Raw genomic sequence first — 8649 nt, forward strand, 5'->3', positions numbered from 1 at the left:
AAATAAAGGACAGACATCTGTTGGGCATGATTCAATTTCAACACATTGACAGGCATGCACACAAAGACCTCAGATGGGTGTGACAGAAAAGACAGACATCATAAATGTGCAGTGTTGGGGGTACTAGACCAGGGGCCTAAACCATGAAGCCGGTTTAGTTGGCTAGCCAGGTATGTTTCAGTTTAGTTTGCACCAACCCTGGGTTTTAGGGACCATGAAAGTGGTTTGGCTTTTAGCAGTAATCATCGCCATAGTAATTTACGCTCCACGGCTAATCTGGTGCGGGGCAGGTGTGTTCCAGGTAAGAGGTTGCAAACCAAACTTGGACCAATCAGCTGTGAGCAAAGTGACACACGTCTGATGCGATAGTCACTCCACCTGTTTCTACTTCAAATCAAAAATCACTACAGAGCAAATGATTTTTAAAGACAAAATCACCTGGCCTTTAGTAATGATTATTTAGAATAATAATTTTGTATGATATAGATATTATTTATGTAATTATTATACCCTTAATCGATCATACATATACAATTTTAGTTGATCAATTATAATTACGCACGGTTTAAATAAATAAATATATGAAGGTACTATAAATACGCTTTAGATTCAATAGATAAAGCTATTAAATGACTACATGTGATCTTAAATGTTCAATTCTCAATACCTTTACCAACTGTATAAACTAACTTCACAACTTTAACACACAACTGCTTCAACAAACATCGGTCTCGTTCACCTTCCGCAACACCTTCACGTCTGATGGTAGCACTCAGGATCACGTGCAATCTGTGGAGGTAGGCAGATGATTTTTCACCGGGATTCTGCAGGGTGCTGATGAACTTAGCCAATAATTCATCTCCATCCTCCACCGAACCATAGACGCCTCTAGTAGCTTAAGGCACTCTGACGATGGAGCGATTGGATTCACGTTTAAAGATATCGGAAGCAGGCGGTAACAGGCTATCTAGAATTCTCCGTGTCTTGTGTGACTCTGGAAGGGATGGATCGTTCAACAGGTAGTCAACACTTGCTCGCCAGGTGTAAAAATCAGGCTCATTGCTTGGGCGAGGGCTCCTCCCAGAGAAAGCTCTTAGGCGAAACGGGGTATTGTGTGGGGACAAGGAGTCACTCGTTCTTACAATGTGTTCCATCACCACTTTCTGGATACCTGGAGGGTGTACAGCAGTCATAGGGAATTTCAGTGATACCGTCTCAGTAGTGCTGTCGTCGAGATCCCTTGAGCAATGCGGTGATGCAGCGCTCATGGCTTCCTTGACTGGGTTTTTGAGTTCATCGTTCTTCAAAGGGCGAGTCAATGTCTCTGTAGCGAATTCCGTTCTCCGTAGAGGTAGTGATTCACACACTGGATGCTGAGGAGTGCTGGTGGCATGTGTCAGAAAACTTGATTTACAAGGATGGTGCTCTATTTCAGGCTCTGTTCTAGACGACGCGTCAACTGGAGTTCTAATCTCACTTATCTTATTCAATTCTCGTTGGAGCACGTCCTGAAGGGATTCTCCACTGGCATCCGCTATTGCCTGTAACTTCGCCAAATATCCTGCGGTGGCGCTAGTAGCGGTAGGGGTGTATACGCTACTCAAGGCGCGCACATGAAACACTGTGTCCGCATCAGTGGGACTTACGATGGTTGGGGGTAGCTGAGGCTTGAGGTTGGACATGGCGGAATTGGATGAAAACTTTATTACTGCATTATGATGAAACTCAGAGCATGGGTCATCAATTAGTACGTTTTGTCGAACAGAGCCAAACTTCTGCAGATAAGCCTCAAGAGCTTCATCTAGTTCAGTTAGTGTTATGCCACTGACAACTACTGCATTTTGCACATTGACATTTTCTCGTTCTACAACATACATTTTTGTCTGATTCACTGTATGTGCTATTTTAATTGATTATTCACCTCAGCAGCTGCTGCGTCCTCTCTCCTGGCCGGCTCGCCAAAGTGTAGCGTGCAACACGTGTTTAGTGTGTCTTACTACCGTAACATTCAATATGGGCCAATTGATCAGAAGAAAGATACGACTACTGGAGAGAGGAAGACAGCACAACAGGTGAGTGAACAATCAATGCAAAGTCTTGTTTCTCATTCAGTTTGGTTTTGTATTAAGAGGAAATATACTTTTACATAAAATGTGTGAATTACAAAGACAAATAAATAAAATACGATAAATGACAATATTCACACTCTTGTTTTTTTTTCCAGATACGTGGACTCAGTTTTGGACAGTACTCTATTGAATCAGATTGTCACATACTTGAATAATAAAAGAAATAAAATAAACCTCTGTGTCAGATTCCTTGTAACACAATAAAAGTAAAGAACAATGGGTAATGCTTCCACACAAAGTATTGCAATCAATAGTTCAAATACCTCAAAATCAAATCAAATGAACAATCAGTTTGATTCAGTTCACAGAATGAAATTCAGAATTTTCACTTTCAGTTGCAAACAAATCACTTTCTCTTTAAAACTTAATAGTCTGTCCAATGTAAATCAGAGACTCAAGATTTGTCAAATCAATTCAGTTAACCCGAGTTCATAACTCGAGTCGATGAGTTCAGAGAACTGTTGATTCTTTTAGAATGATTCAGGATCACAATCAATGTCTTTTGTTGGAAAATCAAAAAGAAAACAAGATGACCTCAATGACTCGGAGTCCCGGTTGTCCAAAAGTAAAAGAAAGAATTCTCCTACCAGTTTGATGGCTCAAAAACACAGTTCAACAGAGAAAACGGTTCCGTGGGTGGCTCGCCATATACAAATCTGCACCTCGTGCGTCCAGCACGAAACAGGGAACTCATCACAGAAGAACTTGAATCTCACAAAAAAACCCAGCCTTGCAAAACACAAGGCAGAACAATAATTAAGCCACAGTTCGACAATATCATCGTCAAATCACATGTGATGTATGCACTTCAATCAACACATTAAACATAACACTTTAACACTTAATAGCACTTCATTCGCTCATTAGCATTCTCACACGTGCGTCAGCTTTAGCCCATGTCCCAGCTAACAAAAATACGTGACTGTTACGTAACTGCAACGTAATCTGGTGACCAAACTTTCACCGTGGCGACGTAAGGCAACCAGAAAAGTGAAATTCCTGGATTCGTTGTCACGACGTAACTTTGTAACGTTGTCAGTAAGTAACTGCGACGTTGTGGCAACGTCGTGGATCAACAGTCGTGTGTTGGTAACCAGTTGGTCATTTTAGTTTTTAATTAATATAATATGGGCGGACATACAGTGGTCTAATTTAACTTGTCCTCATTTGCCCAGAACTATTTTGGAGACTTTTCAACGACATACGAAAGATACAGACTCAGTATTTGGTTAATTCAGTTCATTTACTATAGAACAAAGCACAAACAACAGCAAAAACAGTGTGCAAACAGGTTTATAAATTTTATATTAATATAATGAAAATGTAAAATAATGGTTTTCTATTTTAATATACTTTAAAATATAATTTAATCCTGTGATGCAAAGCTGAATTTTCAGCATCATTAATCCAGTCTTCAGTGTTATATGATATAATATTATACACAGGAATAAATTACACTACTATATATTCACATAGAAAAGAGAAACATAGAAAACAGCGGTTTTACATTATGATAATATTTTACAATATTACTGTTTTTTGTCAAATAAATGCAAGCTTGATGAGCAGAATAGACTTCTTCCAAAAAATATATAAAAATAGTAATGTTTCCAAACTTTTGACCGGTACTGTAAATTATTTTATAGAAAAATAAATAAGTTAATAAGATTGACACTGTATTATACCTAGTATTATTGAAGCAAAACAGAGTCCCTATAACAGTGCAATTTGTAGATTTTAAGTCTTCGAGAAAATGTTTTATGAGTTGCAAGCCTCTTTTTCTTTCCTTTCTCTCTCACAAACACAACACATGAGTTGCACCTTTTTAAATTCTTCATTGCAGGTGCACAAATCCTATTCTACAAATTACCAAACTCATGGGGTCATATTTTTGTTGATAAACAGTAACATTTTGGCCAATTATGCACATTTCTTGGTGTATAATTTTGTGAATCATCTATACTGTTTGGCTATTCTCATGTGGTCACACTTTACTTTTTATTCAGTCACATATGCTATAACCCCCTGTGTGGCCGCGCTTTAAATGTCAGCATACATTTCTTACTTTGTGATTTGAAAAAAAGAAAAGTATTTGTGCATCTCCAATGAAGAATTTGAAAAGCTGTAACTGCAGTGTTTTTTGTGTAAGAGAAAAAAGTTTGAAACTTCTATAAAAAAAAAAAAAACTTTCTCTCTGTGATTTTAATTGTACTGATGTCTGACTACTTTACACCTACAGATTCCACTGTCACAGGTGCTCAGTTTTGCTATAATAAAACCTATACAGAACATGGTAGTAATCAGCCATCCGTCCAAAAGCAGAGGTCGGTGTGGTGTACAGATACATCTGTCCAGGCCAACATCTCACGCCTTGATGCCTTCCGCTGTGGATCCCAGAAAACCTGCAATACAAACATAGTACAGTTCAAAATCTATCATACATACATACATACATCTCATCTGGTATCACAAATTATCATTCCAGGTTCAATTTAAAATTAGGGTTAGGTTAAATGCTCAATATTAAGGCTGCACAATATTGAAAACCTTAAATAAAATATTTTGTTTATCTGCTGCTATATATATTGCGATATAAAAACAAATTTCAAGAGATTATTTATTTAGAGGAGTGAATCTGCATTGAAAATTATAAACAAATTACAAGCATGGATAAATTCAATTGAAGAAAAATACATTTGAAATAAGCAGTGCATGATGTTTTTTTTAGGAAAATCTAACTTATCAGGTACGGAAATTGAATTATCGAATGTAAAAAGTCTTCACTGAGGTACAGCCTCTCCCTACTCTTACAAAATTACAAACAACCAGACTGAAAAACACATGTTGTATGAAGACTGTTTAAAACACCCCTCCTAATCCTCACAGAATGTGCAAGACAATGTCTATAATAAATAGTGTGTGTAATTTCTTCAGTACCGTCAGCAGAACCGATAACATCTGAGCTTATCGATACTGCGGTCTTCTTTAATTTGGCCCCAGGGCCCGTTTAATGTTTAATACTGGGTTTCGGTACCCATGCCTACATATGTGTGAGTTCATATGGATGAAGGCCTGTTGTGTTCTGTCTCTTGATTTGTGATAGCTATTGTGAAACTCACCTTCGTCATGTACTGAGTGTGGATGGCATCAAGATCTTGTCCTGAAGAATCACAGGGTCAAATGATATCTCATCTGGTAACAAGAGCATAGCCATAACTTTAAAAACTCTAATGATATCTTTACCCCCTGATATTGTATTGCGGATATACATTCAAACATTTTAAAAGGCTAAGAGTATGAGCCATGAGTAAACTGGACAGATATCTGTGAAAAATAACTTGCGTGCCTAAAGTTGTCGACCCCCTGAATTCAGCATTTGAAAGTAAAAAGAATTTCAGTATTTATCAATGAAAAAATACATATAAAATACCTTTGAGTTGGACAGTATGGTGTCTGTCTCATTGGCCAACATAATTAAAAACACACCTAGAGAAAAAAAAAATATATATATATATACCAATGACCATGATATCCTGTTATCATAATAGTTAAATGAATTATTTAACTATGACCATTATAACATTATATTTGCTGCCTATTATTTAGCTGATTATTTAGCCTACAGGCTTCTCAAGGACAATGTCAGTGAAAAAAAATGGGATTAATGAATTTAAAGTGAGACTTCATTCAAAATTATAAATCCTACAGACCCACAACTATTGAACACTATGTTTGAGGTTTTGCTTACTAGTCGAGTTCATAGCCGTGGAGGTTGTCTTGGACAGGGGGTGCAGCAGGCCATCAGCATGATGATCTTCTAGAAAATAACATGCAATGTGTCACGGAGCCAACAATGTTACATAGAATTTACAATAGAACAAAGGGTTTATTACAAGGAAGCAAGCTAGAGCAGAGATGAAATGCAGAAAAGATAAAGAATATATATAAAAAATATATAAGGTAACGTTGATATATTGTGCAATAAATGCATATGAAATTATTATCATGATTAAACAATAATTCCCCCTTTGTTGTGGAGGGTTTTTTTCTGTCCCTCCTGAAATCACTTATTATCAATCTTTGTAAGTGATGTCATTAACAGTATGTTAACTTACAGTGAATTATTTCAGGTTAAATAAATCAGCGTACTTCCAATCACCCATTGACAAATTAACAGTTACCAGCAAAACAAAACTATCAAAAACTGTTATCAACACAAAAATGTTGTTAAAACCCCAAACTTATGTAAAACAAGAGCTCAATTGTAATGTAAACTTAACTTAGCTCTTCTGAAAACGGTTGAGATGCTAACGGACTTTTTCGAAGACACAAAACCATTTCTATAAAGTAAATATTCAACAGAAGTGTACAATTACACGTAAGAAAGATGTCAGGAACGTTTGTATGTATTATTTGTGTGATTTTGGTAACTAAACTTACCTGAACGCAGTGAAAACAACAGTGAGAGACGCTAGTTTTGCTGTTTGTCAGTTGATGAGGTTTCCTCGTTTCCATGGTTTCCATCTGCTTTCGCGCGCTCCTGTCTTTGAATCAGATAGCTTTGAATGCGACAAGGACTTTGATGCGACACGTACGCCCATTGAAACCATAGAACACGTCAAAAGGCACGCAGCATTTAAATAAACATCTAGAATTATAACATTTAACAATTTATAATATCATTAATTTTAAATAATGAATTTAAAACTCATTGTGCAGTTCTATGACCCATTCACTTTACAATTATGCTTTATTTTTTTTACACCATTTTGCTTTTATTTTTATTGTAAAGCAATTTCAAGACATCTGTATTATATATATATATATATATATATATATATATATATATATATATATATATATTACATTAAAAGAGAATGAATTAAGCACTATCTTTATATAAATTAAAGATGGTAATGAAATTACGGTCCCGTGACGTTGCAGTTCCGTTGCCAGTAAGTCATACAATTACCAAGTTATTACGATTAGAGTACGTATTTGCAACATTGTTGGTTATTTTATAACCTTAGGAGGACGTACTGACGATGTTGTGGTTTGGTCATATGATGGTAATGAAATTACAGGCATGCGACGTTGTAGTTACGTTGCCAGTAAGTCATAAAATTACCAAGTAATTACGATTAGAGTACGTATCTGCGACGTTGTTGGTTATCTTATAACCTTAGGAGGACGTACTGACGACGTTGTGGGTTGGTAATATGATGGTAATGAAATTACGAGCATGCGACGTTGTAGTTACGTTGTCAATTGGTAAAGTCATGACGTGACCAAAAAGTACGAATACATTACGTAACTGTTACGTCGTGTGTTAGCTGGGGTGCTATCCACTTCGGCTCGCACGGCCTATATAAACACTCTGTATTGTTTCTCTATCAGATCCGCGGCACCTTTTTTACATAAAAGTCAAGTCAATGTTTGAGCTTTAACTCACCAAGGCGATGAATTTATATATTTTCTACAAGGAAGTTCATTTGTGGCACATTGATGTTCCGTGTATCTGCATCGATCTGTTTCACAAGCCTCCGTCTCATCCGCTTCTTACTCTGGCATCAGCTCCTTCATATTACAGCATCAGATCAGAAATCCTGTTTTTCTGTTGTATTCGATCACTTTTCTCTGAATTAATCACTTACATGGAGGGGTTTTGAAGATCGCTCCGTGTAGCTGCCTCATCTCACTCGCTCCACCAGTAGCAGATAGGCGGGGCTTGGTTCACTGCTGATACTAGCTCTTAAAGAGCCCATCACCTCATTTAATCGGTGATTTATATCTGTTTCTTTCTTACTTATTTTTTACTTTCATTTTATTTTATTAGTAGCCTGGGTTACCCGGGTTACACTCTCCCCGCCTTGAAGATATGCAGGTCCCACTGCATCGTTCGGGCTGTGCAATTACAGCAGAGGGAGATCCAGTTTCCATTTCTGGAGAGGCTTCCCCAAGGCAGTCAGACTCCTCCAGTGATGCAGTGAACGCTGTACTGAGTCCCTGCAGTAAGGACTGTATGACCAAGGAAAGGGGATTCCCTAATTGAGGGTACTGTAGCCTTTTTGGTGGCCCATGGCACCTTTGCGAACGCCTCAGGACACCTTCTCCCACCGGGTCAACCACTGTCTGGTCACTCTGAGGGTTTCTCTGATCAACAACACTGTCTTGCGGCAGGACATCAGTCCTATCATCCTCAGTGGAGATCTTAGATTCATCAGATTCCTCTCTCTGCTCTACCAGTCCTGGGTCATCTCCAACAGGTAAGTCACTCAACACATCTGCTCTTACGAGATCCATCACCTGCTCATCCTCTCTCTCAGGCTCATCCAGTGGAATTCCCTCCCCAGCGTCAGGTAGGTTAGGCAAGCTCACTTGCAACTTCACTGGAGTAGGTTTCTCAGGGTCTGTATTAATCACAGTTCTCATTTCAGGAGAAACTTCTGCTGTCACTCCACCACTTGACTGCTTTTGAGGTCTGGAATTGGAGAGAATTCTGTTTCCAACACTTGGCAAG

The 8649-nt window shown here is 37.9% G+C and overlaps 1 long non-coding RNA gene across 2 annotated transcripts; it reads right to left on the reverse strand.

Annotated features, from left to right (window-relative positions):
* Positions 1 to 4446: 4446 nt before the first annotated feature.
* On the reverse strand, positions 4447 to 6658 carry LOC143707232 (uncharacterized). Of its 2 annotated transcripts, XR_013193118.1 has the most exons (6): positions 6570 to 6628; positions 6410 to 6469; positions 5878 to 5946; positions 5560 to 5615; positions 5249 to 5321; positions 4447 to 4531 (listed from the first exon to the last, which is right to left on the reverse strand). It is a non-coding gene; the product is annotated as an uncharacterized LOC143707232 (long non-coding RNA). The 2 variants fall into 2 exon arrangements; XR_013193117.1 differs by lacking the exon at positions 6410 to 6469 and having other exon boundaries at positions 6570 to 6658.
* Positions 6659 to 8649: the final 1991 nt, after the last annotated feature.

This window comes from Siphateles boraxobius, unplaced genomic scaffold (assembly GCF_051911475.1).
Source record: "Siphateles boraxobius isolate OS27281-9 unplaced genomic scaffold, OSU_SipBor_1 41, whole genome shotgun sequence".
In the NCBI taxonomy this organism is placed as follows: Eukaryota; Metazoa; Chordata; class Actinopteri; order Cypriniformes; family Leuciscidae; genus Siphateles; species Siphateles boraxobius.